General features: G+C 39.8%; 1 pseudogene across 1 annotated transcript in view; it reads right to left on the bottom strand.

Annotated features, from left to right (window-relative positions):
- Window positions 1–2220: 2220 nt before the first annotated feature.
- The window catches only part of LOC310890912 (nuclear pore complex protein Nup153-like), an 89796-nt pseudogene continuing 79715 nt past the window's right edge, over window positions 2221–12301 (bottom strand). The window contains exons 10-13 of the transcript in view: window positions 6762–6830; window positions 6436–6523; window positions 3827–4438; window positions 2221–2426 (exon numbers count right to left, since the gene is read on the bottom strand). The product of the transcript in view is annotated as a nuclear pore complex protein Nup153-like (transcript). The remainder of the gene's footprint in view (window positions 2427–3826; window positions 4439–6435; window positions 6524–6761; window positions 6831–12301) is intronic.

The following is a 12301-nucleotide window of genomic DNA, read 5'->3' as shown; positions in this document are numbered from 1 at the left end:
AGCTGGCTGTAATTATCTGAACCAGTATTAACCGGTACCTCTGAACTCTTCAAACAAAAATATCTTTCAGGTGCTCTTAGAAGAACAACATCAATTGCCTGCAACAATTTGATGGCTTTGCTAAACGGAGCACTGAAAAGCACAGTGGTACAGTTTCTTTTGTAGCCTGTTCAGAAATTATAGCCCCGTGCCTACAGCTTCAAATCAGGCCAAGCTTACCAGCCCAACTCTTACAGCTTAAGTTCACTGCACTCGAATGCCTTCAAGACGTGCTTTTAGGAGCCATGGAGAAGAACCCTCTGGTAAGACCACCATTATAAAGTACTGAGTGTTGTTTTACACTTAAAATAGAACTATCTGTTACAGTCATTCATCAGCTTTCCCTAGGCTGCTGCTCTCTCACTACTGAATGTGATCCTGCTCTCAGTTTCCCACTAACTTTTTCCCCCAGCGTTTATGGCCTCTTTTCATCTATGACACTTTTAAGGGACTACACCGTGTTGAAAAATGCTGGTTAACATTTCCTTTTACACAAGGTGCCTCATCGAATTTTCCTGACTAAACCAAACCCCAGAACCTTAACTAGAAGAGGAAGCACACAAACACACACGCCTCCCTGGCCACCATATCTCCCCAAAACATATCTGTTCAGTAACAGACCAACTGTAAGAATACTGCGATTAAAATCAGTATAGCTCTATACACTGCTTTTGTTCGGGATTACTAGCTAATGTCCTTCCCCTTACCCCTTCTGGAATTAATACTGAATTCTGTACTCCAAAACGCGGTTCTTAAGTCATACAAATGACATTTAACAATCAGAATTTTTCCACACAGTGATCCTCAATAAAAACTTCAATCCTCTACTGCAGTCTTTCAACAAATTAAAGGAATACAAAACTGGCTAATAACTGTTCAGTGATTTTTGGACCTTTGTAGCACTAGAGTAACAGCAGTACACTCTGCAGCATAGTTGCAAGTACGTGGGAATAAGATACTCTCTCTCATCTCTTTTTTTCTCTGAAAAGTGTGAGGCCTCTATTTCACCCTACTAAAGATTTTACCACCAACTGTACTGCTAGCATTGAGACACTGCAACTTCTGTGCTTGTATGAGATGCAGGACAGGTTCCTTAAGGTGTCGCAATTTTTTGTCTAAACCTAGTGTTGAGATCAAAAAAGGGATTGCTACTAATTGCGTACGTATCAATAACCAGGACAGAAGACATGCTGCATATAGGAATTAAACTTTTTCTAAAGCTCTAGTACATGAACATATCAAATCCCGCAGATTTTTTCTAGTATGGTTTCAGAGGTCTTACTTGATGGACATAAGCGCACAAGTGAAGACAAAAGATATTCTGTTTACCTGAAGTACTGGTTTGGACCCCAAATGAAAAAGCTGGCTTTGCTTGCTCAGGTTCCTTCTCTGATGGTTTAACGAAACTGAAGTTGAACATAGGTTTTGCTGTGCTCTCTTCTTTTGTACGCTCGGACTTCCCAACTGAAAAGCTAGGCTGTGTCTTTGACTCTTCAGTGTCAGCTTTCTTTCCAAACACTAACGGAGCAGCAGTAGTGACAGAATCCTGCTTCTCTTCTGTCCTTCCCAAAATAAACTGTGAGGCAGCTGCAGACTCTGCACCTGAACACTCTGAGTGAACACCGAATGTAAATGATGGCAAGGCAGCATTTTGTGGACGCAGTCGCAGTACCAAAACCTGCAGAAATAAGTGAATGTCAAGTCCGTAACCCACGGTGTATCTGCAGTACATGAAGGTTTGAACTACATTCTAGTCCTGATCTTTCCAGTCAAAACTGTTTAACAAACAACCAACCAAACAGTAAAACAAACAAGAAAACCCCATGCTTCCTCTCTACATAAAACTTTTCACAACTGTGTTTTCTGCCCACCACCTGGCTTTAAAAAGTATACGAACTTCTTTGAAAGATCATGTTTTTAGTCTGAACTCCAAATGAACAACGTGTAGGGCATGTAAAGAACAAGCACGTCATTAATGAAAGCTTTTCTCTAAAAAGGATAAACTTATTCTTGGGGAAAAGTGTGGAAACAGATGTTATCTAGGCAATATTCCTACAGGAAAAACGAATAATTTTGCCACACCTCAAAGGAAAAAATAATTGTGCTTAACAGGTAAGAAAATAAAAAAAATCAGAGCAAACCAAAAAATAAATCACAGAATATGCATCCTCGTTTTAATCATTAAGGATTACCTTTGAGCTCTGCTTTGGTGCTTGGCTTTGCACTTTCACAGGCTACACACTTCGTGGCCTCTGCTTTGTTTTGAACCAAGCAGGTCTCCCAATCCCAGCTTCCTTCAGGCTTCTTGAATTTGTCTAAATCCAGAAATTCTCCAGAAGGAGCAGAAAATGCAGATGCACTGCTACTGGTCACAGGTGTTGGACCCTCTGTGAGACAAACAAGACAGTTAACCATCCTGTTTGAACATGAACTATAAAATGAGCATTAACTTTTAAATTTGATTTGTCAAATCCCACAGAAATGTTCAAAACTACTCCACAACTCCCCCCCCCCCGCCCCTGAAAAAAATAAAAGCCACCAAAAACCCACAAAGAAACAAACAAACAAACAAAAAAAACAGAGTGGAACTCAAAGCTTCCAAACAACACACAACTCTGTTCAGCACACAAGCTTCTGCTGCTGTTGACCACAGTGTAACCTCCATAAAGAGGCCTGACAGGTGCCTTTTAAAAAAAAGGTGCCTTTTAAGAGAGAAGCAGAAGATAACGCTTCAAATTCAAAACCGGAAAGACAAGAATGGCTCTTCCCTTCCACAGCACACGCAGAAAACTTTTATCCTAGTATTACTTGCATCGCTCTTCCTCTTGACAAGTGCAACGTAACCGTGCAATTCACTGCACCATGGTCACAGTAAACCCCTCATTTCCAAAATTCCTCCTTGCAATGGCAAGAGCCTCAGACAAAGATGCCGACTGACCGCTCAGAGGTTGGAAGTCCAAGAGAATCAACTCTGTCTGAAATCCATTATCTTACCTCATGAAATTTCAGTCTTACCGCACAGGATGAATACAAAAGCCCGGTCTAGTCCATCTTAATTTGTTTCTTCCACGATATATTTGCACAGGTGTTTTTCGATGTAATGGCATGTTAAATGACATTTAGAGTCAAAGTTAGAATTAGAATCGTATTTTAAAAACAATACAACCACGCTCAAAATCAATTACGGTCACACACAATGGGAAACAACCCAGTACTGCCCTGAAGAAGTTACCCAGCGGGTCACTCGCTTTCTTGAAGCCTACCACTGACCTTCATAGGCATCTCTCTGCTTTAGCTTAAGACTAGTTAAGACTACACTGTCTTGAAATCTGGCTTCACATCTCCCCTCAATTACATACAAACAGTGAGTAGAGGCATTTTGGACACATTCTGTAATTTTTTTTACTTATTTTTTGAAAGCGAAAAACACTAATTTTTAACTCTTTCTATGGAGTTGTTATTTTCGCCAGTGAAAAATCACTATGTTGTTTTTAAATTAAGTCACTCACTTCAGCCATCTTCCCTCACCAGCTGCAAAGCCGGGGGTATCTGCATTGATCCAGCTCCGTACTAATACATTTCACAATCAGTTCAATTTATGCGACAGGCTGGAACCTGGGCTGAGACCTCTGAAGTGCCTGTAAACCAATCCTGCAGACAGCCGCTAACCCATCAACCGTACCTGGGAATCGTGTTGCTTAAAATATTCCATATATGCAACGTACTTTTATTCTGTACAAGATTCACAGAGGCTAGGATGGAAACAGCAGGAAAAAAAGGACCATACCTGGTTTCTCAGACTGACAGGCTACACATTTGTTATCTTCCGTCTTATTTGGTACAAGGCATATTCCACAGTCCCAAGAGCCTTTCGCCTTCTTAAATTTGTCTCCAAAGCCCAGAGTGGCTGTTGTGTCAGTGCTGCTCGAGGAGGATGTCACTGTCACCGAGCTGTCTGTGACCACTGGTCATGTCAGAGCAGGCATTACTCCCGTTCCAGGTTTTGGTGTCTCACATGCTATACATTTTGTAGCTTCCGGTTTGTTTTGGACAAGACATGTATCACAATCCCACGTTCCAGGTACTGTTTTGAATTTGTCTCCAAAGCCCAGCATCCCTGCTGGGGGCGCTGCTGGCTTTGAGGTGTCGCATTGACTTGAACTTACTGTCTGTTTCATACTCTCAACTGTTGACGCTTTAGTAGCTTGACAAGTTACACATTTGTCCTTTATGTCTTTGTTTTGCAGAAAAGGGTCACATGTATCAGATTGCCAGTACGATGCTTGTTTAGAAGTCTCTTTACCTGCAGAAAAAGTTGTTATTGCAGGCCTAGTATAAACCACTGTGCTTGTTGTAGGTTGTGCAGACGTAGAAGAGCGTGTTTTCAACAATCCAAAGTCTAGGAAGCAAGAAAAAAAAGTCTTCCTGTTAGCGCAGCACCTCACTACATGTAACTAAGTGACTTTACTAGAGGGCAAAAATTTCAACTCAGGTGCCAATGGTTACAACTAGACATTCAGACCGAGCGCAACAGGAAGTCCCCAGAAATCTTATCTAAACGGATGAAATTTCATCTGCTGCACTGGGTCACAACAGAACATTTCGTTAAAGCTTCATTTAACTCTTTGTTTCCAAGCAAGCTTTAAATCAACATTTTCACTGGTCGATACAAGTACAAACAGACAGTAGCTGACTGAAATCTGACAGTCCAACGTGGAATGGAAATAATACAATTTGATTAAGACGCGATGCCCAATCGAATCAAATTTCTAAAGCTCCTCCTTCCGTAGCAGATGACTCAAATCTACTCCAGTAACTGTACAGAAGTTTGTACTCGGAGCAGCAATCCATGCGGTATTTTCCCACAGATGCTGAATATTAATTAAATAATAAAAACTCAAGACAATTGAACAACTGTCTAATTTTCTATAATCTTTTTCAAAATGCATCGGACACAGGACAACTCCTTATTTAAAAGGTGGCAATTTTAACAGAAAAGACAAGCTACTAATACAGAAAGACTAAAGGAAATGCATCTTAAACAGCAGCTCAAGTTGCTTGTAAATCTACCTTGAACATAGTTGTTTTGTGGTTTGTTGGTTTTTTTTTAGTCAAAAATGAAGTCTTTGAACAATGTGGATTTAGATTCTGCTTCTTTTAAACCGATAAAGAAAGTGAATGTCACTTCACTCAGAGGTCTTCCCTTAAACAAAATGCACAATGTATTTTCTCTCACTTAGCTCCTTCCAGTAGAGAAATGTGCTGCCTTCTTAACAAGTATGTAAGTTAGAAGAAGACTTTTGGGAAAAGATCAAACTCAATAAAGCCCTTTTTCTTAAAAGATATCTTTTCCACAGACACACTTTATGAAACTGTTGAAAACAATTGCAATTGCTTAAAAACAAAATTCAGAAAAGGGTTTTTAACGTAAAACACTCCACTTCTGTTTGCAGTTTAAATTTTAATCCACAGGAGCCATTGTAAGCTAAGGCCCAAAGATTCGCAGCTTTCGCCATGTATTTGGAACTGAAGCTCTTTCCTATTCTTTCTTCACCTGGGCTGAAGGTGGGACAGGAGTGTTGAGTTTTACAAACATTTCCTTTTCAATTCCACAAATTGTATTTACTTAAAATGAAACACCGATTATCTGGCTAATTCTCTTAGTACCTCATTTACAATTACATCCTAACACGTAAAGGAGATGCAACCCATCTGCTTTTCATCTTGCAGTTTTACTTCCAGCAACAAACACCACTTAGAATAGAAGGGGGCAGATGCACCCTAACAAACGCAGCGCTTAATGTAATGCTCTCCTACATTCATATTTATAGCAGATACTCTATTAACCATAAGTCGTGTGTTGGTTTTTTTTTAATAAAAAATGCTAGCGTATTTTTTGCAGCATCTTTTTAAAAGGAGTTCATTATCTCTCCAGGATTTTTTAGAACGTCTAAGACGCTTCCTTCCTTTAAGACGTGGGCAGTGGTGAAGGGACCACCAGCAAAATCTTTGACCTCCTCTTTCTGTGTGTTGATGTTGGTTGAGGTGGTGGTGTCTTTTGAAACAAAAGAAAACAAAAACAGCTTTCACAATGTGACCTAGTTAGAGCAGATTATACTCACTTTTGTTAGAAACAAGAATTTCCAGCTTTCATGCTTCTCACATAAGAATCTTCACAAATTCTACTTACTTTGCAATGCTTTATGATTACAAGCAAAACAAAAAGCAACAAAACAAAACAAAAATTATAAAAGCAGATCTGTCACTGGAAAAATACTGCAGAAGTCCAACACTGCCTGGAATTGCTAGCATGCGCAGACAGGACAGATTGAAGATTTAATAAAGAAAAAAAGGAAAATCAGCACTTCAGATCTGAAGTGCTAAAGTTTCAGTTACCTAGGGTAAGAAAGGGCGTCACTGGAGTACCACTGGGTCCAGAAAGTTCTGCCGATTTTACAACGGGAACACTAAATGTAAACCCAATCTGCTATGAACAAGAGAGGTTTTTCAGATTCTCAAGCCACAGGAACTTCAATCGAATGCACACACAAAACCAAATCTGAAAGCTGCTCTTCACATTTGTAGCACGCATGCTGAATGACAAATTATAAGCCAGAAGCCTACATACTTTTCTCCATCAAGGCAGATTCTGCTTTAGTGTTCTGCAACAGCCTACTAAATGCCTAAGAAAAAAAGTCAAGCTCCTTTATTATTTTACTTACAGAAGACGTAGGTAGCACTTCTGCCTCAGTAGATTTCACAACTGGAGATGAAAACGCGAACTCAGGACTGCTAACAGTACTTGTTGGTTGTATCTGTATTTTCAAAAGAATTAAAGGTTTATATTTAAGAGCAACAACTACGTGAATTCACTACCCAACAGAAGTCCCGCAGTGACGTCGAAAAACCTGATGTTTGAGTTATTTTGCAGATAAAAGTAATAATAAAACACAGGGAAGTTTCCAAGTGGGTATAGGACAATATCTTCAAAACCAAATTCCAGAAACTGAGAGGAAAAGCTGGAGATGCTACTTAGGTCTAAATGCACGGAAAAGCAAGCCAGGAAGCTGAAGAACGGCAAACTCAGCCCAATGATACTCCAAGAACTTCAGCAAACACCTCAACATGTTAAAGCAGCTGTCTACTTCAAACCGTACAAAAAATATTTCAAGTACTCTGGAACAGATTAATGTTTATTTTATTGCAATAATATGCCAATTATTGCACCCTAGGCTCATTCTATGTGAGGCTTATATGACCACGTTACCTCTAATTTAATAACTTAAATAAAGTTGTGGTTTAACCATTGCAGGCAACTAAGCACCACACAGCCACTCGCTCACTCCCTCCAAGTGGAACAGGGAAAAGAACTGGAAATAAAGAAGTAAAGTTGTTAAATTTGAGGTAGCATTAATGACTCATCGCATGTAATGGCTACCTGGAAAGACAAATGCCATAACCCTGTACATACTCCCCACTCCTTCCCCTTCTTTCCCCCAGCATTTATTGCTGAGCACGATGCTAAATGGTGTGGAATATCCCTTCGGTCCTCTGGGCTCCGCTGTCCTGGCTGAGTGCCCTCCCAGCCTCTTGTGCATCCCCGACCTCCTCGCTGGCAGGGCAGCGTGAGACACAGAAAAGGACTTGTCACTGTGTAAGCACTGCTCAGCAACAGCTAAAACACCAGTGCCTTACCAACACTGTTTTGCTCACAAATCTGCAACACAGCATCATCTAGCATCATCTACTACGAAGAAAATTAACTCTACCCCTGCCAAAACCACTATAAATAACGTGGCATAAAGTCCACACCCCCCTTCCCCCGCAGACTTCCACAGCATTTGAAGCAGTTATACAATCACGTTAAATGGGAGTTGGCAGGCTCTAAGACTGAGAGAAGCAGAATCAAAACATTTATGCCTTTTTCCCCAAACTGGCATACAACCCCAATTCATTCAGCTGCGTAGAAACTAATATTTGTTAGTTTCATGAGCACCACAGAAAAAGTCAACTCGCAATAAAGCAGTATACTCATTGTAAACATTATTTATAGCATAAAGATTTACCTTGCCCGCCGCCGTCGCTGCTGCATCTGCCATGCCTGCCGCCTCCGTTGAATTTGCCACGCTTGTCGTTGCCACTGTTGACTTTGCCTTGTCCTTTGTCATCAGCAGATATGGCATGCCCGCCGCCATTATTGGACATGTCAAGCCTGAGGGCACTGTTGAACATGTTATGCCCGACGTCGCCGTTGTATATATGATGTCCTCCACCTCCTCCTCTGATAGATCTGTCAAGTCCTCCACCTCCGATGGATCTATCATGCCCTCCACCTCTGATGGATCTGTCATGCCCTCCACCTCTGATGGATTTGCCATGCCCGTCGCAGCTGCTGGAGTTGCCGTGCTCATTGCTGCTGTTGAAACAGCGCTCGGTGACGCTGAGACAGTGCTACTACCAACGAAACTAGAATTGAACTGAGGCAGCGATGCAGCACTGATGGGTAGGGGTATGTTCGGTAGCACTGGTTCCTCCACTTCCTAAAGTTGCAAATTTTAATTTTTCTTATACAAGACATACTACTTTCTCACCCCATCCCACCCAATTTATTAACAAAATTAAATAGAACAAAAATCCATACAAATTAAGAGAAAGCAAGTTTCCAGAAGAAATCCCGATCTCCCCACCTCTGTCTACCACGTCATTTTAATTTATGGCAGGCCTGCTTCCACATTATACTCTATTCAACAACTGTACAGCAAGAACACTGAAAGTTAACTCAAAACCTGTGCAGAACAGAGACGCACAGATCACATTTTTTTTCTTTCTTTTCTATACTTTAGTCATCAAAGCTCTAGAGAAGCATCATCCTTTCTAACTACCCTCGCATGGCTTCAATTAAGAGTACACTCTCAAGACAAGTGAGAAAGTGTTCCTCTTGCAAAATTAGGCAGGATAGCTGCCAAAGTTTCTAAAGTCATTACAGCAGTGAACGTGGAAAAAGGTAATGTTTAAAGAAGCAGGTAGGTTCAACAACCAAACTAAACACAAAAAGCACCAAAGAAAGTCAGACTAGCAGCACTGAAGATTGTGTTCTGGTAAATACAGTCTATACCATGTATCAGGATGCAAATATAAAAATCAGAAGAGAGCCTCTTAACAACTTCAATTTTCATCCCTGCCACTTACTTTATTTGATTACTAAGATTGGATGAGTTATGTTTTAAATGGCATAGAAAATCTGACTGAAATTTGTACAGTACTATCATGATCTACTTAGAAATGACTAGGCAGGGATGTAAGTTGGTACTACTGATATTCAGTGCATCCTGTAGCTTACATCTGTTTCACAGTTTTGATTTGAAAAGTTTATGGAACTTTTGATATTTGGACCATTATTTTATTTGCGTTACAGGAATAAACAACAGTGTTTACGATTTCTTTATATTGCATCATCCAGAAGTCCCATTTAATGATTTGAAACTTAAATTAACTTAAATACTTAATATTAACTTAATATTAATTAAATACTTAATGTTAACGTAAATACTTAAATTAACTTACAGGCAGCTTATATAACATCCAATAAAAGAAAAAATAATCTGAATATTCATGGTCATAGTTTTATGGAATAGATTTTTCCTATTAAAATGAGAAAAAAACTCTCTCACAATGAGTTTGGTGAGTATCAAAAACTGAGTCATCGTTAGCAGACATGCAGAATGCTCTCTTCTACTACTCTTTTTCACACTCTTGGCCTGTATCTTTCTGTATGACTTAAATATGAAACCAAAAATTAAGCTTTTTTTTTCTTTTTATACTTGGCACTCATTTCAAGTATCATTCCTGTAGAAAAACTATACAAACCTTCACCAAAACTTCTCTTCTTAGGACTCATTCATTCAATTGCTAACGAGAAATGTTATAGTTTGAAGAATCTGAAGAGAAGGTAAGAGAATTAAAAATTTCAAAATTACATAAGCAAAGTTCAGGTATTCAAACACAGGAAATCAATTGGAGCCTGCTCTGAAACCCACAAGAAAACAAAAACAATGCAAAAATAAAGCGGTATTGTTATAATTTACTATGATGCAATAAAACTGACACACTTAGCTAGTTACTTCAGTAAGCTCAGTGACAGCAATTAATTTAAGAGTCACTTACCTGTTCTTGTACAGCTCCTGATAAATAGTGTATTCCTCTTTCCCTTCTCATTTTGCCGCCTCCGCTACTCACTCCTGAAGACAGACCATTGGACGCAGCAGTACTGAATTTGTAGCTGGTCACATTGCTAGCACACGACAGTACAGAAGTTGGGGGAAAAAAGAGAAAAAGAAATTACCAGCCAAATTTTTTTTTCAAGATATTAGAGCTGTTATTAGTCCTAGAATTGAAACCTGCTGATCAGAAAAAAACTAAAGCTGTCTCACAAGTTGCTAAACGCTGGTAAATACTTGATGTTCTAAATAGGAAAAACTTTATTAACAGCAGCAATGAAAAGGACATACATAAGTGCACCGTTCACATGGGAACAATGACTAAGCCAGAAGACCTGAAATAGAAGAGCTGATTTAGATTGTTATTTTCCAGTGCTTCCTTTAAATAGGACTGGTTCTCTGATTCTGCGATGCACGTGTATCTTTTGCAGGGATATAAAAGAACAGCTCACAAAAATACAGAAAGAGTGCACATATGCACACATACACATGGGAAACACTGCCAACAGCTCTGATAGAATAGGGACGCCTTAGACTTGTGTGGCAAGGTAATATGGCCTAAGCTTCAGAAGCAGCTCTGGCTTTCATGTGGCCATCAGCAGGAACAGCAGAGGTGTTTGGGTATGCCAACATTCCAGAAGTCTTTTCAGACATGAATACAGATCCCTTTTGTAAGGCATACAAAGGCGTTTTTCTGGTACTTAAAAAAGCCTAGCTCAAAACCAGAAAGATAAAAAAGGGGAAAGGGAAAAAATAACCCAAACCAGAAGTGGAATAGGGAATAACTCTAACAAAAGTACTATGGCAAGAAAATGAAGTATGCCTGGAAAAACCGTGACATCAAAGCTTATCTTGCAGCCAATCAGTCAGTCAGTACAGAAGTGCATTAGATCGCACTGGAAGACACCAGGTCAAACTCCCACAATACTGAGGAGGAGAACTGGTCTAAACTTGTCAAATACTTGACAACAGCCTGCTTAGCACTGTAACTGCATAGAGGAAGACAGATCCCTAAGGCATATGCTCAGACTTTTCTCTAATCCGAACTGTCAATCCATTAGAATTCTGAAAAAAGTCTTACATCAAAATAGATCTTCATTCAGACAACTATCGCTTGCCCATAACAGCCCATATTCCTCTTTCTGTTAACACCTGTGAGCTTCAAGGGGGCAAAGACAGTTGTCAGCCTTCAAGCAAGTCTAATCTACAATTGGACTCAGGATATAAAATATATATATATATACACACACACGCATAGATATATAGCATTGGTGGGCCAGAGATTTACTGAGTATTCCAACTCAACTGTCCAAAGGGACTCTTGCCAGCAGATCAGTGTGGTGCTCCTGCTCCAGAACATGGCACCCAACAGAGACCAGCATCACAAAAAACACTACCACCACTACCTACTCTACAAACAAAAGGTAGGGCACTGCAATAAACTTTGTGAACGAAATCAAAAGCAGTATGAGTTTGCTGTATCTCCTTCCTAAATGGAGAAGTAGAAAGGAGTTCTAACAGAGACGATTTAGAACAGTTTGAAAAAAACATAATTAAAACCCAGCACCTGATTGCACCTGTACCAGAACCTTAAAGCCAGTCGCTTCCACCCCTGAAAAGGTGGTTGTTGTGAAGTCCAACTTTTAGATGCCAAAACAAAGTGTTGAGTTCTTTCTGCAAGCCAAAGAATGCCCATGGTCACATAAGAATTGCTTGGCAGATGAGCATAGAGTCGACAAAATTCCCTGCTACTGTTCTTTGAAAAGAGCAACCCCCTAAAAACCGAGTGCAAAGTCCCTTAACTCAAGCATTATTACCCAAAACACCATTTGCCCAGAAGGAAAAGCCATCAATATTATCTGGAGGATAACTCATTTGACCTAATCCAAGAAAGCAGTATAACACAAAGCAGTCTCCTCAAGAAGAAATTCAATTAATTCTGCTGGATTTTTTTTATTTTAGAGATGAGTTAGCATTTGGCCTCAAATGATCCTAAAGAACACATGGTCTTCATGTGAACTCAAAGCAGACAATTAACTTCATCA

The sequence above is a fragment of the Anser anser genome (assembly GCF_964211835.1).
Source record: "Anser anser genome assembly, contig: HAP1_SCAFFOLD_101, whole genome shotgun sequence".
Taxonomy (NCBI): domain Eukaryota; kingdom Metazoa; phylum Chordata; class Aves; order Anseriformes; family Anatidae; genus Anser; species Anser anser.
Note: the sequence above shows the minus strand (reverse complement) of the source record. Positions and strands in the feature narration are given on the sequence as shown.